Source organism: Callospermophilus lateralis, chromosome 15, assembly GCF_048772815.1.
Source record: "Callospermophilus lateralis isolate mCalLat2 chromosome 15, mCalLat2.hap1, whole genome shotgun sequence".
NCBI classification, from domain to species: domain Eukaryota; kingdom Metazoa; phylum Chordata; class Mammalia; order Rodentia; family Sciuridae; genus Callospermophilus; species Callospermophilus lateralis.
This window is the reverse complement of record NC_135319.1, coordinates 37,502,077-37,527,032: the sequence shown is the minus strand read 5'-3', so window position 1 is coordinate 37,527,032 and position 24,956 is coordinate 37,502,077. Positions and strand designations below refer to the sequence as shown.

The 24,956-nt window shown below is 35.4% G+C and overlaps 1 pseudogene; it reads left to right on the top strand.

The window, feature by feature from the left end:
* The first annotated feature begins 22,500 nt into the window (after positions 1-22,500).
* LOC143381427 (AP-1 complex subunit sigma-2 pseudogene) lies at positions 22,501-22,974 on the top strand (annotated as a pseudogene).
* Positions 22,975-24,956: the final 1,982 nt, after the last annotated feature.

Here is a 24,956-nt window from a genome sequence, read left to right as displayed (position 1 = left end):
TTGTGCCTGGGTGTGTCTTCCTACAGTCCCATGGGTGGAGCTATGCTCACCTGTTCCTTTGTAATATAACCCCTTGCCCTGTTTAGGATAAAACGTTCCATGGAAGTGCCTTGTGTGTGTTCCCCTCTCTTACTGTGCCCTTGGGTGTGGCATACCTAGATGTCAATCAACCTGCTGACAGTGGACATCATGAAGATAGACTCAGCCCCTTGAAACCTGACCCCTTGCCTCATTTGAATAACTTCTCCTCAATAAAAGGGGTCAGCGCGTGCTCCCTCTCTCTCTTCCTGTGGACCTTTAAGATCAGAGGAGCCCTCACAGCAACCCCAAAGAAAAAGGAATTTGTGTCTCTTATGTGGTTATTTTGTGCAGGCCAGTTAGCCCAGTTTACCTGGAGTGACCCCTGAACCATTTAATCGCTAACAGAAACCCAGCAGGGGGTGACTTGCCAAGATGTCAATCAATCTGCTGACCACAAGACATCACAAAGTAAGACTACACCTTTGAAACTATTATTTGGTGAAGAACATTCCATGGAACATCCCTTGTGTGTGTCCCCCCTGACAAAATAAAAATAATCTGGGTGCATGCTCTTTTTCCAGCACTGCCCAGCATGGAGCTGACCCTTGGGGTCACTGAGTAGTCCCATCCTTGACCTTAGAAACTCATGTTCATGTTTTGTGTGGTTTCTTTGCCATTTTCTCAGTTATTGCTGCATCCAGCTCCTTTGAACCCAGCTCATCTCACCAGCCTGGCCAGCTAGCAACAGTCCAACACTGGCAGCAATCAAAATGTTCTTTAGGTAAATGCATAAACAATCAGAATATACCCACACAGTGGGATAGTCTTCAGAGATAAAAATAAATTAGCTACAAAAAGACACAGAAAATGTTTAAAAATATATTGCTAAGAGAAAGAAGCCAGCCTTCAAGAGCTATATACTATCATATTCCAACTATACTGCAGTCTATTAAAGGAAAAAAAAACATGGAGATAGCAAAAAGTCAGTCAGTGGTTGCTAGGAGTTAAAAGGTTGGAGAATAGGGAAAGAGGCAGGAGAGCAGAACAGGTGAAGTACAGGGGAAACTTCCGGGGTTGCCCAATATTACTGCATGATGTAATGATGGATACACAGTAATATATGTTTTGCAAAATTCAGAACTGTAGAGCACAAAAAGTGAATCTTCAGTTTATAATTTTATAACGATACTGGTTCATTAATATAGCACTTGTACCACACTTTTAGATGTCAATAGTAGGCAGGGGTGGGGAATTTGTATATGGAACTATCTGTATATTCCACTCAAATCTGAACCTGTTGCAAAACCTAAAGTCTAATCATTTAAAGATGGAATAAAGGAGAACTAGATCTCCATTGTTTGTGCAATTTCTTTTCCAGCAGACTTCTTCATTAAGATGGGGTTCAGTTTGAGGAGAGGGTTTTACTTAAACCTTCCTGACCATACTCCCTAACTTCATAAAATTTCCTTCATAGGGTCTTTGATCTATGCACCAAAGACTTTGGTTACAAACATTTCCTACTTGCCTAAAGTTCAACTGTGGAATATTTGGCAGTGTCTTTGATGGTTCTTGACCTGGCCATAACACTTTATCATTTTTAACGTTCTGGGCTGTGAGTGGGGATAGGAAGATTTGGGAGGCAGGACTGTGTTTTCTCTGCTTTGTTTTCTAGCACAGGGCTGCAGTTGACACCATTGCCTTCATTTCCCTGAGATCATCTTCTCCACAGCTATGGGAAAGGACACAGGCATCATGAATGAATCGACCTATTTAAAATGCATCCAACTATTAAATCTTTAAAGGTGTGTCAAGACCAATCTCTCTCTCTGAAAGGTACTTCATGATCCAGTGATCTCACTTGTGGGAACATATTTTTTCCTGAATTTAACCAGAATGAATTATATGCTATATGAAGAGCCTATTTCATTTTTTATTCTGATCACTGATTCATATCCTTGATTTGTTCTTTTCTAAGAGGATACAACTATGTTGATCTTAACTGAGCATACATATTAGCATATGTTTATAATAAAAATATACTGGTTTCTTCTCTGAAACTTTTTTTTTAAGTCATAATTTCTAATTTTCTACTTCTTTCTCATAAGTTATACAAAATAGTCTGCCAGCTTCTCTCTCATAAAAAAAAAGAGAAAAACAGTTACTCTTTCTTCTTGATTGGATATATGGCCCAGAATGTGACAAATCATAAGCCACTAGAAGTACATTCTTAACAATGTAATTTTATATACTAGTTTTATTTGCTTTATTAGAGCCAGTCTTATGTCTAGCGAAGTAAAGCAGATAGCCTCTCAGGTGAGGAGAGTTGGGAGCAACAACCACACAGACAATATGAAGACTACAATAATTTATACCAAAGGTGCGACAAAGGATGAAGATCCAATTAGGAGTCCAAAGACCCAGAACCTTCTACATTTCTCCCATAACAGGATTCAACAAATTATATTGCAATTGTCTTTACTTATCTGATGGTCCCATCTACCTTCAAACTTCATAAGTATACAACTACATGTGTCTACTTAATGTTTTATCCCTAGCACCTAGAAAAATGCCTGGTTATATTATGCACTCATTAAATAATTATGAAATAAAGTAATTAGACTAAATAATCTAGAAAAATCATAAAGATTCTAGCAATATACAATGGACTCATACTCTATTTAAAAAATCCTCTCTGACTGTTCATCTTCAACCAACTCTCTAAAGCAAGCATAATTAAAGATTTTCCCCTCTTTAAGAACATATGTAAATGTTTACTTATTAGCAAATTTTGAAGCAGAAATTATGTTTTTGACTTTCCATATTTTCCTAATTTGACCATACACAGGTGCCCATGCTTTCTTATTGTCCTCCCCAATGGGATATATATATATATATATATATATATATATATATATATATATATATATATATCCTCTCCAATCAACAGAAGAAATCATTTGTGTCTGTGGGAGGTCAACATCAGAGGACTCTATAGAACTCCCTCTATACTTCTTCACAATTATTCTAATTAAAATATATATATTTTAGGTATCAAATCCAGGGGTGATTTTCCACTGAGCTACATCCCCATTTTCTAAAATAGTTATTATTGAATAACCTATATTTAGCAATATAATCTAGGTAAAATGGTTTGAGGGATCAATGATTTTTATTTTCAATATATGGACTTTCATTTTTTATTACTCCCTCCCCATTTATTTCCTCATTGTATTATATTTACATGTTTATCCTATATCAAGTGAACCTATATTTTATCTTAGGTTACCCCATAAGGCACCTAAACCAAGGACATGTGTGCCAATAGTCTATTACATTATTCCAAGTTACTAAGAGTATAAGAGTGGAACAGGTAAAAAAAAGGAAAGTCAATACAAGGGTGCACTGCTTCTTGTTTATCACTCTAAACAATATTATTATTCAGAAGGTTCTGTCCTTCTAAAGGAAAGTTCGGAACCATGCCTCTGAATTGTGTACCCATGACCTAAAAGAGAAATATTTATCCACTAATTCTCATTCCCTGACTAACAGTTATTCCAAGAGTATTAAATCTCCTGTATTCATGGTCTAGATTGGCTGAGTGGGATACTTTCACTACTCCCCATTGTAGCAGAAAAGTCTTAGGGCAGCTAGGAGCAGATTTATGGTACAGATAAAGTGAGGTGTCATAATTGCATCTTCATGCAACAGGTTATTGTACTTCCTGGATTAAAATGGACATACAATATGTTTGATAAAGTTCACTATTATTTCAATCAGGTGTGCTCAATCCCAGTCTACCACAGAGACTTTAAGTAGTCATCTGAAATCTGTAAGAAGTCTCAATAAAATGTCTGCAATTAACAACCATTTTGAAGTTAAATTGATATTTCTCTCTCCCTTCATCATTGACTAATATTCTGGATTTCTCTTACCCACAGATATCACTTCAGCAATATCAGATGGCTTGGCCCAAAGGTGATAAAGGTCTCTTTGGACCAAAGATAGAAGAATTAATTAACATAGTCCTTGGACAAGGTAGTGAATGTGCATTGCTGTCCTTTGCACTGAAACTGAACTATTTTATTATCTTTGCAGTTAAACATTGATAAAAATGCATTCACCATATCAGTATCCAATGTGTTGATCTCTTCCAAGGACAATGCCTTTGGTCAGTACTCAATAGCTGTGCACCCTGTCCCCTGGCAAGAAATGATTGATCCAAGGGAAAATTTCTGACCTAGTTGGAATAGCCAGATTCTTCTAAGGGAATATTGTGTTTTAGACTAGAGAAGAAACAGAAACTGACAGAAGATTAGTCCTGTTAACAGCAACAACCCAGAAATGTCAGTAACCTCTTGATACTAAGTTCCATGGAAGGCTATGATTGTTGCTGTTCTGAGTTTTTGAATGTTAAATTCTTACTTAAATTTTGTGTGATGATTCAAAATCCTTATAATAAATTTCCCATTTTTAAGTATAATTGAGTTTTCTTATTTACAACCAAGTGATTTAATAAATAATCATCTTCATTTAAGAGTTGGCAGAATGTAGTGGTTCCATATCATGAAAGATATTCCATTTTTTCCCTCCCAAGGGTCTTATATTCCCTGCCATTTTTCTTTCCTCACATCTTATTAATGAATAAAAAGCTATTATTTATTTGAAATACAGTTATAGTTTGGTAGATATTTGGAGTGCAAAAGAGTCAAATTTTCTGCCAATTGTTGGAAGTAGTTTGATTTTTATTTAGCAAACACCTAGCATTTACACTAAATGCCCAGGATATATATATATCTCCTCTCCAATCAACAGAAGAAATCATTTGTGTCTGTGGGAGGTCAACATAGCATGTGACCGAGTTTGTCTCCTCCTCTGATTGGTGTACCATTGTGTCTCACTCTGCGATCTGGTTGCCTAAGTAACACAGACAGTAGCAGATTTTTAGGGTTGAGCAACTATGTCTTCATGCATGGGCATGCCTTCCTACATCTCCATGGGTGGAGCTATGCTCACCTGTTCCTTTGTAATATTATCCCTTGGCCTGTTTGGGATAGAATGTTTCATGGAAATACCTTTTGTGTGTCCCCTTCTCTTACTGTCCCTTGGGTGTGGCCTTCCTAGATGTCAGTCAACCTGCTGAGAGCAGACATCATGAGGCTAGACTCAGCCCCTTGTAACCTGACCCCTTGCCTCATTTGAATGGCTTCTCCTCAATAAAAAGGGTCAGAAAGTGCGGGCTCTCTCTCTTTCTGCGGACCCTTAAGGTCAGAGGAGCTGTCACAGCACCCCCAAATAAAAAGGTATTTCTGTCTCTTGTGTGGTTATTTCATGCAGCCCAGTTATTTCACTTTCCCTGGAGTGACCCCTGGGTGTTTAAGTCGCCAGGAACACAGCACGTGTCCATATTATGAAAAAGAACAGAACCAAATAGAAAAGAGTACTTGGAAAGAAATTGTATTTACCAAATTATGTTTGGTCTGCTCTTAATTTTATGAGATATTGTTTGGTATATCAAGAAAAAAAAGGTTTCCCTGGATAATTAAGCTGGAGCAATATTGACTTAAACACAGATAATAGGCTAATGCCAATCTCCTCACTGTTTAATGATCAGTGCATGCTATGAATATTCAACAAGCAGATACTCTATAGAAAAATCCCCAATATTATTTGACCAGGAGGTGTTCTTCTTGCAGAACATCTGCTAGGATTTGGATTCTGAAATAAATACTTGTAGAATGCGGTCAGAGGGAAATAAGTAATTACTGAAGCTCAGTCTGTATTCTCTTCATCTTCAAAGAAATAAGTTTTGTAATGTTGTGATGCATAATAAATTTTGAACAACTGAATTAGTGTGTGAATGATTGTGTCAATGGCTAAACTGATACTATCCTACAGATTTGACTACTTTGGGGTTGTTTAGATTTTTATGTATTTAATTAAAACTGTTGAATGATTTCAATGTTTGAATTTACTGTGCATTATATGTATTGATTTCTTTAAACCAAATCAAATCCCTATGACATAAGTACTATCATGATTTTCTACTTTATTGATGAACAAATGAAGACTTAGAAAGTTAAGTCTCTTCAATGATACAAAACCAACAGATGGAAAGCAGTTCCATATACTTCAGGATTTTACATTCATAATAAGCACAGTAACATCTCTTCATTGTCCTAAATTTTCTATCATTTGATAAAAAGTCTTGTAGGTATAAGGCATGAAAAAGTTCACCTGTTCTTTTCTTTTGAAATTGGGCTAGAAAAATACTCACAAAGACTGCACGTAATCTATCCCTTACTTCCCATTCAATGAAGCTGAGAGGTTTGTTGGGACATGTCCAAGTGGGAGACAGTAAAACTGAATCCTCTCCTAGCTCTGAAAGCTACTGGACCTTCAGTGTCTTTTTTTTTTTAAGATAATAAGACTCACTTTATAAAGTTGGTCTGGGGATTGAAAATTATACATGTAGATGAGCATGGCGGCACACACCTATAATCCCAGTGGCTCAGAAGGATAAGGCAGGAGGATCACGAGTTCAAAGCCAACTTTAGCAGTCACTAGATGCTAAGCAACTCAGTGAGACCCTGTTTCTAAATAAAATACAAAATAGGCCTGGGGATGGGGCTCAGTGATCGAGTGCCCCTGAGTTCAATCCCTGGTGCGAAAAATTATATATATATATATGTATGTATTCATTTATATATATATGTATATATATAAATGAACAAGCATGGTAACTAGAATGTAGACCCTAGAGACAGACTACTGGAATTTGAATTCCAGCATCAATGTGTTCTGAGTATTCTAGTGCATCTGCTTAATTTCCTAATCTGTAAACTTGATTTATAATAGTACCTTAAACACGGGGTTGTTAAGAGAATCAAATGAGTTAATATACATAGGGCACATAAAATGGTGCCTTGCTCATAGAAAGGACTATGTACAAGTTAAATATATTAGGTAATCTCCAAATATCACCTATTATTGGTACTGATCCCATAGGCACATCAAAAATATTATACTTTAATATTTTTTTCATTTTTAATTGATTACTGTCTCTACGATTACTAGCTATAGGATCTGTCAGTTTAATTTTTCTAAGCGTTATTTATCTGTAAAATGTGAACAGAAAACTACTTAAGATGGTTTTCAAGAGGATTAAATTGCTCATCATATATAAACCCCTGGCACAAAGAAATATTTCAATAAAAATTGGTTTGTCTATTACTCCCTTATTTGCTTCCTTTTCTCCTTCTTCCTGAAATTAGGAAGCAAGGCTTGCTCCCTGAAAATCTTAACTATCAAATAAGGGTGTGCTTTCAAAAAGATGTGGTGAGCTGGGCATAGTGGCATGTGCCTGAAATCCTAGCAACTTGGAAGGATTGAGGCAGGAACATCACAAGTTCAAAGATAGCCTCAGCAACTTAGCAAGGCCCTACTCAACTTAGTGAGACCCTGTCTCAGAACAAAATATAAAAAAGTTCTGGGGTTGTGGCTTAGTGGTTGAGTGCCCCTGGGTTCAATTTTCAGTAGATAAAAAGAAAAATAAAACAAATAAAACAAAACAACAATAACAATAACAAAAAAAAAAAACCCAATGTGGTGAATCATTCAATTCAAAAAGAAAATCTCCAAGTACAAAAATGCCTTTAATAGGACTTGGATGTTAATATAACTTAGATAGTGTAATGGGAAATATGGCATCTCAAAATATTTCTCTTTTTTGGAGGCACACATTTTTAAAATTAGTATATTCACTTAGAAAATTTGCTACTTGCCTTAATAGGATGTTTTTGAGTGGCAAATAAAAACCTGAGAGGATTAGGTAAACATTTCCAAAATCTTGGGAGTATTTTTGAGGTGGCAAGTTGCTGGAATTTGATTTTCCTGATCAAAGGGTAGATTTTTTTTTTAACAATCCTCTGATTTAATGTAAGTCTAATGAGGCAGAGAATCTTGAATCAAATGATCTCTTACTAATGCAAGATCCCCTAGGGCCCTGTGAAGTTACTGATGGCTTCATATACAATGCTCAACACATGCATTATGGAAAATTTGTTATTATAAATTGTATTGATGCTGTGATTAAATGCAATCTTGCTTTATGTCCTTTGAGAGACTTAAAATATTATAACCTGAAGACATGAAGATGTTCTAACCATTCAGCACTAATAACATCATACATGTTCATTGAATTTTATAGCTACCCAGAGATTTTACATACATTTTGGCACATCATCTCTATGAAATAAGTAGCATAATCATTATTACCCAGTTTTATAGATTAAAAAAAAAATAAGATACAGAGAGGTGAAATGGCATGCCCACTGATAGCTTGTAAATAGAGATAGAACTAGAAAATCATTTTTATTATACAAGAAAATCATGCTATTTCTACTAAACACTATTTCACAGCAATGTAAGAGGTAAAAATAAAAAAATATATATATGTAAAAGGATTTTTAAAAACCTGTTCAAACATAAAAGAGTAGAGTGGTGATTTTAAATAAATAAATAAAGTTCTTTCTGACAGTAGTAAATCCCAAATTAGAAAATTTTGTCAAATTAACTACTTTTAGCCTCTGCTCTATACTCACTGTCAAATCCTCCTTATTATTTAGGATCCATGAAACTTTGGACACAGCAATGAGCCTATGAACATAACTTCACTGTTAGAACCATCTCACTGTTTCATAAATGCCAAATCTGCCCATACTTCTCCTAAATAAAAGTGTAGCAAAAACAGAACTAACCCCATCAATCCCACACGCATTTGTTTTGTTTTGTCTTGTTTTAAATACTCACCTCACTATCTTTGAAGTATTCTATAAAGTATCTTTGAAATCTATAATCACTGTGAGGGAACATAAAAGTCTACCAATAATTTTCACCTTTTGCAAAATAGTTGGGCTATAGATTCATATTCTTTAATGATCAGCTGATAATTGATTATGTGATATGGGGATAAGTAGTCAAAAACAAATAAGCAAAATGAGAAAAAAAATGCATTGTATCATTAACTTTTTTTGAGAAAAATAATGTATCAGTGGACTTGAAAAGATTTTCAATCCTAAGGATGTCTTGAATAATATGTGAGAGAGTATCTATGTGGGTGTGTGGGTGTGTATGTTTAAACCAAGAAGAATATCACCACTAAAAATTGCAAAGTTAAACTTGCATTTAAAAGTAAGAAGAAAAGTCCTCATCTCTGGCACATAAAAACTTTTATATTCACAATATTATTTATTCATTGACTCCTTCTATGATCACTATTCCCTTGACTGTTCTTCACCTTTTAAAAACAGGACATGACAGCAACAATGGCTGTATTAGTGAGAGAAATCCAGAGGGGAAACAGTCTTGCTTATTTTTACAGAGCCAGGGGTTCTTTTCCTTACGTGCACATCTTCAGAACTACCATCTGTGCTAGGGAGAGATAGCTGGGGGAGTGTGATAGGGAGCCATTGAGAGGAAAGGTAACGATTCCAAAGGGGAAGTTAAATCACCCAGCTGTCAAGGTTTTAGATGCTGAAAATGTCATTTTAGTAAATAATCCAAGCCTCTCTCTTCATTTCCAACATACACTTTTGCTCAGTGGCCTTGTCCCCACTGCTGCACGGGGGTGGGGATAGCACTGGCAGTATATCAGTGGCATCACACCTGACTCTGAATGCAGTTTTACAAAAGCCCAAGGGGCATCAATTCACAAGACAAGAGCCAAGCAGATCCTTTTTTGCAGCAGTTTGATCCACCTGAGTAGCTCTGGTCACTTGTCCATTCTCTCATCAGCATTTGTCAATTTTAAATGTTTAATCCTTAGTCAACTGTCCCTGGAAGATACAGGAGTCCCAAAACATATTAAGGGTAGGAAATTTAAAGAGGTAGAACCATAAAGGCCAATTTGGAACTATAATAACATATTTAGAACCATAATAGCCATAGTAGTTATTTTTAAATCTTTTTAAAATCTTCCTTTCATATGAATGTTATAAATACATATTAAAGTAGAAATTCAAAATAATCTCAGTAAGCTTAGAAATTTCCTAATTAATGACAGACAAAAGAGATAAAATGATCAAGGCAACATTACAAAATTCTGTACTATGTAGGTATTTCTGTGTAGAGGGAATTGGTAAATCATTTAATCTTAACTATCTGTCACTCACCCTGCCATTTATAGATTTGATGTCACAGGCCCATAGAATGCTCCTGGCTTACTAATTAATGGCTAAGATCCTGGTGTCTGAATTGTAAAACAGTCTGGTTTTCATTATATCAAATAACACTTATTAAATAAAAGTTGATTGCGAGTTTATATACCAGTCATCTAGCCAAGCTAAATCAATCTGAATTTTTCAATAAACCAAATTAATTGTTATGGTTTACCTAGAATTAAGAGACTAAACCCTTGAAAACTCCCTTTGATGCTGAAATCCTAGACTAACTTCTTGTGCCACTTATTTTCTATATATGACAAGAAAAAATAATTTTATTTTCAATTAGAAGTTAGAAAAACTTAGCATCCTATACTTAACTGTGATGAAGACTGAACTTCACCTTAACTATAACAAGGAAAGTCCAAGCCAGGATGACAAATGCTAATAGTGTTTTATCACCTTTTTAAAAAATTGATATAGCAAGTTCATTTCCTCAGAGCCTCATACAACTCTACAAGCATATAAATTTGCCAATTGGGGTATTCAGGAAATGTTAGGCTCAGATTCCCATATGAACATATGAAATATAATTCTGAATCTTAATCAGAAACATTCACAATGGCTCATGAAATAGAAAAAAAAAAGGAAACAATCTTCACAGGAACTAGACTTGTCATTACTTTATTTCCAATTCCACATGCCAAATGGAATTCTGGAAAGATAAGATAACTGAAAAGTACTTTACAAGGGAAAAATTGCTCTATTAGTCTGATGATAAAAGTAGATAAATAAATGCCTCTTTTCCTTCTTTGGTTTTCTAGTACCGCTTCCTGACTGTGGGTAAAGGTGTAAATTTAAGAGACACAATTGAGTATCCACGTATCTGTCTATTAGTTTGTGGCTACTCAGCCAATTTAAAATGTAATGTTCAACTATGTTTCATTTTATTACCTCCAATTGAAAACAGGGAAAAACAATAAAAAAAAATGTGGGTGTAGTTTTATGAGCGCCACTAAAGTAGTATTATCACAATCTCAAACTGTTTTCGTTCAAAGAAAAATCTATGGTCAATCTTTGCCTGTCGTCATGTCGAAATGGTTGTTGAAATAAGAAAAAAGTAAAAGTCCAGGAATTTGAGCAAATTTTCACTCCATGGAATGTTTTGGTCAAATATAGATACCCCTAAAAAATCTGTTGTTAAAACAAAATGGATTATTGATGAGTAATGAATTAAAGTATAGAATATTCTAAGTACAGAATGTTTAAATATAATATATAATAATAAATATACTATATATTATGTATAATTATAATTTTAGTATTCATGTAAGACTAAGCCTTCTTCTCAGTCTTATAAGACATTTTCAGAAATGGATTTGGTCTAAATGGATGTGTTTAATTATAACACAATGGCATTAATCAATAGGGTAAGTAATTTTAATTCTTGAAAATACTAGTAGTTATTGATCATGAGCTAGGAAAATGAAATATCTTGAAAAACAGGATTTGTTATAAAATTTGGCCATTTTAAATTCTAGTTTAAAAGTTACCAGACATTAAAAAGGTAAAGGGAAAGGGCTTTGAGAGCACTCATTTAAAGCCCTTTGGAAAGGGCTTTAGAGAGCACTCATTTCAAAATTTGCTCACAATTAGTCAAGTTGGCTCTGTTTCAAGGTTGGGGTAATTTTGAGAACTGATGAAATTATAGTTGACAAATAGAACTTGTGGTGTGTTGAAACCATTGTGTGTAACCAACTCTTAGCATGCATCTTTCACCTCACCTTTGTCAGACACTGACCAGGATGGTATACTTTGCCAACCTGGATAGAAGGATGGAATCTGACCATGGGACTTGAAGATCTTCATATGGAAACTGCTGTTAGGAGGAGTCAAGGGGCTGAAAATGTAAGTGAAATCAATTACCAATTCATGCATGCTCTTTGTGCGTAGGTCTCATGTATAATTTACTACACCCCCAGTTGTAGGACATTCCCAGTATTTCTCAAGTACAGAAATGACAGCTATTAGGTCAAAGGCAGAACTAACAAAGAAAAAAGAAAAGAGGAACTAAGACCACCCTGATTGTTTTACTCCTTGTAAAAACTCTGTGCCATTGAAGAACTTTCCACTGTCATGTATAACTGATTAGAACAAATAAATAAATTGAAAAAATAAAACAAATGTTTTCTCTGATAAGTGGATGCTAATCCATATTGGAGGGGTGGTTCATGGGATAAGTGGATGGACTTTGGATGGGGCAAAGGGGAGGGGAGAGGGGGTAAAGGGTTAGGAAAGATGGTGGAATGAGATGGACATCATTACCCTAGGTACATGTATGATTGAACAAATGGTGTGACTCTGCTTCAAAGCAGAGAAGTGAAAAATTCTGCTCCATTTGTGTATAAAAAATCGAAGAGCTTTCTAGTGTCATCCACAACTGATTAGAACTAATAAATAAATAAGTAAATGGATCTGTGCTATAACTTTTCCTCTTAAAGACTAAGGAAAATATCAAAATTATTTGCAATATATTTATAATTATTATAATTACTGATATTATTTTTACAAATTATCAGTCATGAGAGCATGAATTAAAGGATACATCGTACTCATATCTCCTGTTTCCTTAACAAACATTATTCCCCAGTAAGTGTAGAATTGGCTCCAGAATCCTTAATAGAGCATACCAGAGAGCTACCAATTGTAATTGCACTGCGAAGTGTGAGTAACACAAATCATTCCCAGTAGGAAAATATATGAATTGGCCTTCTAAAATGTTCTCATTTTACAACAAACATACAAGCAACAGAATAGATAAATTGGACTAAATTAAAATTAAAAGCTTTGTGATTCAAAGTATGCTATCAAGAAAGTAAACACACAGAGAGACTGAGAGATAATGTTTGCAAATCTTACATCTAAAAAGGACTTATATCTATAATGTAAAAAGAACTGTTATTACTTAACAAGTCCAATGATCCATTTTTTTAAGTGAGCAAAGGATCTAAAAAGCTAAAAAGCCCATGAAAAGATTTTCAACATTCTCTGGTATGCTTTTTTCCTGCAAAATTTATGTTAAATTTTAATCCCCTATGCCAAAAGAGGTAGGGCCTGGAACAGGTGATTAGGTTCTGAATACTGTTCCCCCATGAATGGGATTCATATCCTTATAAAAAGGTCTGGAGGGAGCCTTTTTTGGCCCTTTCCTGCCATCTGTGATGTGAAAATACAGGAATAAGACATCATCTTGGGAAGAGAGAATGAGCTCTCACCAGAGATCAAATCTGCCTGTGCATTGATCTTAGAATTCCCCACCTGCAGAACTATAAAAATACATTTCTATTATTTATAAATTACTCATATATGGCATTTTGTTACAGTAGCACAAACAGATGAACACATTATCTATTTTATTTGAATGCAAATCAGAACTGGCTGGAATGTAAAATAAAAGCATTTGTAAAAATGCAAAGAAACTGGAATTCTTACCCTTAAAATGGAAATATAAAATGATGCAGCCAGTTTGGAAAATAGCCTGACAGTTCCTTTCAAGATTAAACATAGAATTAACACACCATCTAGCAATTCCACTCATAGCATGTACCTAAGAAAAATGAAAAGTTATAGTGCAAATAAGTTGTACATAAGTGTTCAGGGAAGCATTATTTATAATAGCTAAAAATGGAAATAACCCAAAGGTTTATCAACTAAAATTTGGCTAAATGTGATATATCCATACTATGAAATATCACTGAGCTATAACAAGATGAACTTTGAAAATAATGCTAAGTGAAAGAAGCTATATATAGGAAGAAATATTGGATTTCACTTTGTGAAATGTTCAGAATAGGCACATCCATAGTAGATTAGCTGTTGCCTAGGAATCTGGGAATAGAGGGGGGGGGAGAGGGATGACAAATAATTTATGAGTATGAAATTTTTCTTTGGGCTAGCTAGTGAAAAATATTCTATAATTGATTGTGGTGATGGTTGTACAATTCTGTGAATATATTAAAAGTCATGTGAATATATTAAAACTCTACACTTTTAGGTGGATTAATTTTACCATATGTGAATTATATCTCAATAAAATTTTTAACAAAAAAAGTTTTTAATTTAAAGGATCCTCAGAATTACCTTTTCTACAATTTAACTAGAAAGTATCTCCACTTTGTTCATGCAATGACATTAGTAATGTCTAAAGAGGACCATGGTTATATATGAAAGGACTCTGTGTTTATAAAAAGTTGCTGAAATATACTGAATTCAACAAACACCTATGTAATACACACACACATTACTATGGCAAATAGCCTGAGCCTCTATTCAACAGGTTGAACATTCTTTTTTATTCTAGTCAATCACATCCAGTTTTCCAACAGTCTCCCTAAGGGTTTTATGAGCAAGACCAATTAGTCAGTATCGCTTTATTGGATTGTTTAGGCCTGCCAACAGTTTGGTGAATTACACAGCTGTCACATCAGTTCATGAGTGATAGTCGGCAGAAAGACAATAGCAGTGACAAAAACACCCAATATACAAATCACAGGAAAAATAAGAGCCTAACTCTTCTAAAGCAGTTAGGAAAACCATTGTAGGGGAAAGAGAAGCATACATTGATTTCTGGATATTTTGTATACAGAAGTGTGTCAAAAACACAGTAGAAACTCAGGAAGTGATTAACCACACCTCCTTCCTCCTGAAGAACCCAGTAGGATCTCTTTAAGATGCTCAGAACCTTTTCTTTATATAGATTACACCAAGAAGAATATAAACACACATAATCACATTACACACACACACACACACACACACACACACACACACACACACACCCCATACCCTACTATCCCAATACAAATAAAGAGATATAGACACACAGATATATGTTTACATCTCTCCCTCTCTGTCTCTCCCTCTCTTCCTCCTTCTATCTATCTACCTACCTATCTATCTATCTCTGCAAATCTGTGAAGGCAACTTGAAAGTCTTTCTTATAATTTTCCTAATTTGTGGTTATCAACGTGTTTTAGTGTAGGTTGTCTGAGAAGTCCATTTTGGAAATTGCAAAAACTGGATTAAATGAAAAAGAAATTTATTGAAGAAAATGGTTGTGTGAGAGAAAATGATGAGGTGAGGCAGGCACCAGGAGAGGCAGGAGCTATCACTAGATTGGGAGGTGACTCTTTGAAGGAGACAGGGAGGGAGAATTGGTAGAGACCTCTGGGACTACTGTGCAGTCTAAGGAAGCTTTACAAAAGCTGTTGAGTTCTTGAGACAAAGTCAGACATGAGAGGAGACCCACATCAGTCAAGTACAGGTCTGCCCTAGCTATGTGTGACTTGTGTAGTCTTTGGTTGGGAGCAGTCTATAGGAAGCCTAGCTTCAGTGTAACTGCAGAAACACCATCAGAGCAGAGGAGTTTGAGGCTCTGGTCAGTTACAGTTCCTGTTGTTGAAAGTCAACAAAATGTGTTCTCATGGACCCCACATTATGATTCACAAGCCTCATCTATTCTTAGGAATTCTTGCTCTGTGAAAATGTCTTAATTCATGAGATATTTTCAAATGCAAAGAAAGTATTATAGATAGTTATCCTGGAAATAACATGGACATAGGATAGATTTGTAGATATTTAATAATCACTTGTTGATTTTGATTTTGTAATTTTTTTTTCTTTTTTATCTCTTTTTTAGTTATACATGACAGTAGAATATATTTTGACATATTTTATGCAAACATGGAATACATCTTATTCTATTTGGGATCCCAGTCTTGTGGTTTTACATGATATGGAGATTCACTATGGTGCAGTAAATTGCAGAAATGGCCCAAGTCTCCACACTGCCCTCTATTTATATCCTTTTTGATGTGATTTTTTTTTCACTGCTTCCCTTAAGAAGGCTGTTTTCTCACTCCTTGAATGTAAATTAGCTCTTTAAGTTGCTTTGACCAATAGAGTGTGACAGAATTGATGATATGCTTGTTCTAAGCCTAAACCTCAAGAGAGCTTGTGGACTTCCACGTTTGTTCTTCTTCCTCCTGCTTGGTCATCAAGAACATGACTGGTGGAGCCTCTTAGAATAAAATACATGTGCAGGACAGCCAAAATGGCACAGATGTCTCACTTGAAGCCCCATACGTGGGAGAGAGAGCCCAGCTAAGATTGGTAAAGCCACCTTGCAAACTGACAGTTGGCCACAGATTTGAAAACTGACAGTTGGTCACAGGCATGTGACAGAGCCCTGACAAGCTAAGCTGAGATCTGCAGAACCACCAGCTGACCATATTACTGTGATCAGTAATAAATTATTATTTTAAACTCTACATATCGGGGTGATTTATTACTTATCAGTACCTGACTAATATATTATTGATCATTTGAAAGCTTATGTGTTTAAGCTGTTGGCCAAGTATTTGAAGGATTTACATTATACAGCCACACATGCATAGTCTCATGTGCGCACATGCACACACACACGCACATAAACCACATATCACAGGGCCCAGTGAATGGGGCTTCTGACTATATTCTATACCATTTAAAAAAAAAGATCCAATATCATAGGTGGTTATGGCTTTAGCCACCACAAGCAGGATCCCTTGTGGCTGCCTCATTTGTCCTGTTATAATATGTGAAGACCAGGAAGAGGTCCTGGAAGCCCTGAGTAATCAGTGCCATTGAAGAATGATACAGACAAATCATTCCCTCAGATCTTTCCAGAAAATTTGGAGAAGGTGATTTAGATTCTACTCTAAAGGACTGAAAACTAACCTTTCTCATCTGTGTAGTTCTAGCCTCTGTGATAGATCTGGAAACTCAAAGGGATATAAAAGTGACCCATATCCATGACAATATTTAAAGACAAGAAACTAATTATGGTCTTAAAATCCCCATTTTCATCTGAAAACACCAGAGTTGTTAAATGTCTGATCTTAGCATAGTATTTGCAATCATAATCTTCTACTAGGACTTCTGATTTTATATCTCCATCCACAATGGACTGCATGTTAAAGGAATTTAATATTTTAAATTAAAAAAGGCATACTCCATATCTATGCTGCCAAATGTGATAATTATGTGGCTGCTTTTAGATATTCATTAAATTTCTGGATAGTAATTTGCTTTGTTGGGAGACCAGTAAACCTAATTATCCATAGTCTTATCTATAATCTTGAAATATATCTGAGAAATAGGAAGCCACACACACCCCATAGAAGCATCCTCTCCATCTCTATTAACATTTAAACAAGGTCATCAGAACCCTTAAAACTCTAGCACAAATACAATTCAGCCTGTAGTGCTACTTTTGTATCTGATAGAGATGCATTTTCAGTTCTGGTGTTTGGAAACGCTATGGCTACAGAAGAACTGAGCAAATTGCAGACTAGAGGCCACAGAAACTCCTGTTGCTCACTTTTCCCCTTGTCCTCTTTCCCAGGGCTTTCATATATTGACTGACAGAATAAATATTCCAAGGCACAGCTTACATTATACATTCCCAGATGACAAAATTTTAAAAACCCAAGTTTCTAAAGACCTCCAAAATCTGGCTATTGATTCCCTTTCTATCCTTAAATCTTCATTAACCTGCTCACTCAACAGATGCCCCCAACTCTTTACTCTTCTCCTAATTGATTTTTGATTTTTGCCTTCTACCTATGTGTTAGTCATTTTTCAGTCCTCTTAACCAAATACCTAATATAATCAAATTATAAAAAGAAATGTTTTATTTTGGCTCATAAATTTGGAGGTTTGGGTCATGATAAACTGTTCAAGTTGCTTGGGGTCTGTGGCCAGGCAACACATCATAGTGAGAACACAGGGCAGAACAGTGTACCTCACCTCATGACCAGAAAGAAAAAAAGAAGAAAGAAACCAGGGTCCTACAATCCCTTTGGGGGCATTACCTCAAAGATCACAGACACTCCCAATAGGCCCAGCTTCTTAAAGTTTCCACAACCTTCCAGTAATGCCAAACCTTTAATATACAGGTCTTTGAGGGACATTCGACCTCCAACCATAATGCTTTGATAATCTCACTGTTCAGTAAGAATGCCTCTTCAACTGTTTCTGTTTGTATGACTGGGGTTATTTTCCACAATCCAATCCAAATGAATAACTTTAACCTACATAATGAAGCATTAACTACAGACATGTCTGTCTCACTATTAGGCAACAAACTTTTTGTAGTTAGGAGACATCTAGTTCATTTTTTGCATACTCAATATCATCCAGATTTGTGCCTAAAATTACAATATTAAAAGTGATAATGATAAATTAATGCTTTATATGTGAATATGCATGTTATATGTATGTGTGTGTGAGTGTGTGTGTGTGTGTGTGTGTGTGTGTGTGTGCGCACACGTGTATTCCATTCTACCATCTTAGGATTCAAAAGAAGAACCCATCTCATAATATTTAATCCAATAAAAATATAATTGTCCAGAATACTACAAAAACTTCTCCTTTTCTGTTTCTTATTCCTCCCTAACCTAGGCAGGCCTGTAATGACTCCCCACATAGTCACTCAATGCAAGAGACTGGTCATGGATAAAAATATCTCTTGGAGGAGGAACTAAAATAAGAATCTTTCCAATATCTTGGGATTCTCAATTCTCCATTGCAATTGCAGCTATCATCGCTATAAATGTAAAGAAAAGGAAGTCATTTCCTGTGGTTCCATTCAATTACTCTTTCCATACAGAAAAGGGTTTTACAGAGTTATATCTTTTATTGTTGAAAGACTCTCAGATTCATGTGCATTCATATATTTTTATATTTTTCTTCAACATTGAAAACAAAAGTTTTCAACCTCACCATTTACACAGAACTAGGGGTAATTCTTCCCCCTAACACATCCCAAACCTGGATACTTACCATGGATATTGACCTCAAGAGGAAATGAGCATCTACCTCTCCTTCTGGGAAATTTCCCTTCTAGTAGTCGTGGTGTCTTTTCCTTCTTGAAGGTCTCATTCAAATCGGTACCAGTATGCCTGAGACGCCCTAAACAGTAAACGCGAATGGGTCAGAAAACATTTAAAATTGTGGATTTTATCATATTCATATTATGTCTTATTTTAAATAAAAAGCTCAGAATCCTTTCTTCTCAGGGGGTCCCCTAGTTCTACTGAATTTCTTCAACCATTCCTCAGTAATCTCAGTTCTCCATACTGCAAAGGCCATGAGGAGCCACAGCCTCTGCTACCTGAAGAAATCTCCAGTTGTACCATCTCCCCAGCACACATTAACAGGACCAAATATATATTTCAAGTTGTGTTCTTCCAGGTCTCAGTCTCTGGAACTAAAGATAATTAATCATTCATAACTGAAAGAGGGGAAGATAAAAAAGGGAAATGAAAGGGAAGCCAACATAAATATAACAATTGAACATGATTTCTAAATTTACTTAAGTTCTATTATATAAATATGAGTCACTGTATTAAGCAGTTTTTCATATTGTTTATCTTTTAATCCTCTCAACATTGGTGAATGTCAGATTAAAGAGTAGCTGTTTTCATTGTCTATATCCTTGGCTAGCAAACTCAATTGTCCTGTTACAGATTCTCTCTGTGCTGGGCTTATTTAATAGAATGGAATGGATGTAGTTTCATATTATTTTCAAGCAAGTAAACCTGCTTTATCCAATTTTTCATATTTTTACATATATTGATGAAGATGCACAGTACAAATATACATTCAGCGCGCTCTTCCAGGATTAAATTTGCTCTTCCTATCTCAGTATCTTTGTACAGACATCTATAAAATGACATCCATAGATGTTTAGTTTTCTTCCCTCAATTAGTCTGGTTTTGGTTCTATCATAAAATGCCCAAGGCTTGGTATTTTATTATTAAATATATATATATATATATATATATATATATATATATATTTAGTTCATGGTTCTGGAGGTTCAGGAGCATCACACCAGTGTCCTGGTAAGGGTCCCCCCTGACCACATCAAAACATGGCAGATGACATCATGGCAGAAGAACCCGAGAAAGAGAAGTTAACATTATGTCTTTCTGGCAGCAAAAATACTCATGGAAAGAAGAATAGTATCACAATAATATGCGTCACTCTGAGACTGGAAACATGAACTTCTTTTCTCTGTTTAAAATCCATTGATCTCTACTGATCCTTCATATCACAAATTCTGGTGAGTGGGAAGAACATGTGACTGGCTGTCAGGAGGACCTGCCACCTACAGCTTATTGTAGAGCAAGTTCCTTAACCCACTGAGCTCCAGTCTTCTCACCTTGGAAATCAAAGTAATAGCTACACTAAGAGTTGGTGAGAAGATTAAATGGGATAATACATTTAAAACACATGTACAAAATTCTCCAGTTCATATAGGGTTCTCAATAATGGTGGCTGTTAGTATCACTGAATATTGTCTCTTAAAATATTTTTTAAAATAGATATCATCAAATAAGTATCTGAAACTTGGTTTTAAACTTTTTAACATGTGTTATTGATCCTGGAACTACCTTTCCTGAATTCTAATGGCTATTGAAAAAAGTATGTATGTCACTAGTTGACTAGATGAAATTGCAATGATGAGAATCTTTGGATCATTCAAATTTAGCAGGAATACTGTAGGTTGCTGGGGAAAAACGTCTTCCATTCTACTCTCCCTGAAAAAACTGAACATTTTATTTTATTTCATTTTAATTTAATTTATTTTCCTTTTTAAGTTTATTTTAATTTTGAGACAGAGTCTCTTTTAAGTTGCTTAGGGCCTTGCTAATTGCTGAGGCTGGCCTCACATTTGTGATCCTCCTGCCTCCGACTCTCAAGTTGCTGGGATTACAGGCATGTGCCACCATGCTCAGCTTACTGAACATTTAAAATGAAGAAACCATGCTTCCTTTGAGTATAGATAGAGCAAAAGGGTGACTGCCTTTTATACTATATTTTATATATGCTGTCCTCATATAGTGGAATGTACATGTACTCCGTTGGATTTGCTCACATTCTGGATGATAAAGAGTGCTATGGAGGAACATAAATCAGGGAAGGCAATAGATAGTGTTGGGAATAGAGAGACTGCTAGTTAAATAAGTCGTCAGTGAAAACCTCGGTGTCAACATTCATTTGAGCAAGACCTGAACAAAAGTGAAAAAGCTTAAAATGAAGGAAAGTGTTCCAGGTTGAACAGGCAGCACTGAAGACTCAGAACCAAATGTGTTTACTCTGGTCAGAGGAGAGTGAGAAGAACAGCATGGTTGGAGCCAACTGGCAGTCTGAGCCCTGTCTCCAAGCTGGATCTCCTTCACAGGAGTTGGGGAGCCACCAGAGGTTTCATAGGAAGAGCCACTTGATTGAATATGATGTTTAAAAGTACCACTATTGCTTTCTGTCGAAATATACAGTTCAAGGGAAAGAGAGGAACAGAGAGACCATGTTAGGGGATCATTGGCAAAAATTGAGGCAAAGTCAGACGGTTCTACAAGGAAAGTCTTGAAAGCAAGTATTTGTATTCTGGAAATATTCTGAAGATAGAGAAGATGGGACTTGTGAGCAGATAGGGTGTGCAATACACCACAGTCATGGTAAGTCAAAATTTTATTTGAGCACCGGGAAAGGAGATGTTATTAACTCAGGAAATGAGGGATAATGAGAAGTTTGAAGGGAAGATAAAGAGTTCAGTTGGTGGTATTTTTATTTTGAGATTTCTGCTAGACATAAAAGTATCTAATATGAAAATAGTATTTTGGTCTGCCTTTTAAGGGAAAGCATACGCTACTGTTGTGATTTAGAACTTGAATGCCCCCCAAATGCCAAAGGCTTGGTCGACAGCTTGTGACACTATAGGAAGATGGTAGAACCTTTGGTGGAGATGTTTGAAGAAAGTTAGGATTTGGGGACTCTGGCCTCTTTCTCTCTCTATGCTTTCTAGCTTCTATGATACAAACAGCTTTATTCCACAACATGCTCTCCACCATGATGTTCAGCCTCACCACAGACCCAAAAAGAGTGGAAACAAATAATCATGGACTAAAACTTCTGAATCTGTGAGCCAAAGTAAAACTTTTTCCCTTTTAATATGATTTCCTCAGGTATTTTTTTTTTCAGCACAGCTACCAATAGCAAATATATGATATTAAAAACCTTGAAAAGAGGTAAGACCTACTAAGCAGTTGTTGATACAAGAAGGATTGTTCACTTGGATACTCCAAAGTTCTAAGAGAAGGGGAATCAAGAAAGTAAACTTAGGGCTTCTTTTCCTCAGCAAAGCAGCAGGGACCTCCCTTCAGCCACCATCACCCACTCTGGTTGAGCTTTACCATGTTCACAGCCAGTGGTCACCATGAAGTTTATGTTGCTTTTTAGTCATCAGTTTCCACTGAAGAAAGTTTTGACTGAAGAAATGGTACATCCCACTGTCAGACAAAGAGAAGAAAAAGATCATAAGAGAACTTGTGCAAACCATTTTAGCACGGAAACCTAAAACGTGCAGCTTCCTTGAGTGGCTAGATCTGAAAATTGTTCACAAAGGATATGCTAGTCTGTATATTTGCTGTGCTATAGAGGACCAGGACAAAGAACTAATTGACCCGGAAATAATTCATTATTATGTGGAATTACTTGACAAGTATTTTGGCAGTGTGTGTGAACTTGATATTGTCTTTAATTTTGAGAAGGGTTATTTTATTTTGGATGAGTTTCTTTGGGGAGGTAAAGTTCAGGGAACATCCAAGAAAAAAACATCCTTAAAGTGATTGAGCAGGCTGCTTTACTGCAGAAGCCACGTCATGAATATTTTAATGTACCTGTGTACTAAATGACTATTCATCAAGTATGCAGAATTTCACAGAAGAAATAGAGAGCTTATATACTCATGAAAGAAAATATCCTCAGCTTGGTGACTATCTTGTAAAATAATAATAGGACATTTCAGAACCAGGACCATTACAATGGTATTTTTTTCCTGTTTGTATTCCACTTTCCTATATTATTTCATTCTACATATGACACCAAATGTACAAAATCACCACAGATCTATACCAAGGCACATTATAATGAAAATGCCTAGCATGCAGATTAAAGTTATGATCTTAAAGTCCAAAAGAGAGAGGAATCAGATCACATATAGGGGGGAGACCAATTTAAATCTCAGCACATTTTATAAGCTAGTCCCACAAAGCCAGGAGATCCTCAAACAACATATACCAAGCTCTAAAAGAAAATGGATGACAAAAAAAATCTTATAACCAGCAAAATTAAGCTTCAGATTTCATGACAAAATAAAAATCTTTCATGATAAACAAAAGTTAAAAGAATTGACAGTGAGAAACTCTGCACTACTCCGAATCCTCAGCAAAATATTTCATGAGGAGGAAATAAAATAAAAATAAGCTACTTCAATACCTGGAGACTAAACAATATGCTATTGAATGACTCATGGATAACAGAAGAAGACATCAGTGAGGAGATTAAAAAAAAATTCTTAGAGGTAAACGAGAACTCTGATACAACATATCAAAATCCCTGGGACACAACAAAGGCAGTGCTAAGAAGAAAGCTCATTGCATCAAACTTGTTCATTAAAAGAATAAAATGTCAACAAATAAATGACCTGATACTACATCTCAAAGCCCTAGAAAAAGAAGAACAAACCAGTACCAAAAGTAGTAGAAGACAGGAAATAATTAAATCAGGATAGAAATCAACAAAATTGAAACAAAAGAAATAATTCAAAATATTGACAAAACAAAAAGCTAGTTCTTTGAAAAGATAAATAAAAGTGACAAACCCTTAGCCACCCTACCAAAAAGAATTAGAGAGAAATCTTAAATTACTAATATTCATGATGAAAAAGGAAGTATCATGACAGACACTATTGAAATACAGAAGAAAATTAGAAACTATTTTGAAAATTTATACTCCAGTAAAATAGAAAACCTCAAAGACACTAACAAATTTCTAGGGGCATATGATCAATCCAAACTGAGTCAAGAGGATATACACAATTTAAACAGGTCAATTTCAGGCAGTGAAATAGAAGATGCCAGCAAAAGTCTACAAACCAAGGAAAGCCTAGGACCAGACAGATTCACAGCTAAGCTCTACAAAACCTATAAAGGAGAATTACTCCTCAAATTACTTCATGAAATATAAAACAGGGGAACCCTTCCAAACTCATTCTATGAAGATAGTAATATCCTAATACTAAACCAGGCAGAGACACATCAAGGAAAGAAAATTTCAGACCAATATCCCTGATGAACATAGATGCAAAATTTCTCAAAAAAATTTTGGTAAATTGCCTACAAAAACATATTAAGAAAAGAATGTTCCAGGGCTAGGGATGTGGCTCAAGCGGTAAAGTGCTCGCCTGGCATGCACAGGGCACTGGGTTCAATCCTCAACACCACATAAAAATAAAAGATGTTGTGTCCACCGAAAACTAAAAAATAAATATTAAAAAATTCCCTCTCTCTCTCTCTAAAAAAAAATTAATTAATTAAATTAAAAAAAGAAAAGAATGTTCCATGATCAAGTGGGATTCATTCCAGGAATGCAAGTTTTTTTCAACATATGGAAATCAATAAATATAATTCACAATCTCAATAGACTTAAAGATGAGGATCATATGATTATATCAATTGATGCAGAGAAAGCATTTGACAAAATATAGCACCTTTTCATGTTCAACACACTAAAAAAATTAGGGATAGTAGGAATATACCTCAACATTATAAAAGCTATCTATACTAAACCCAAGGCCAACATAATTGTAAATGGAGAAAAATTGGAAGCTTT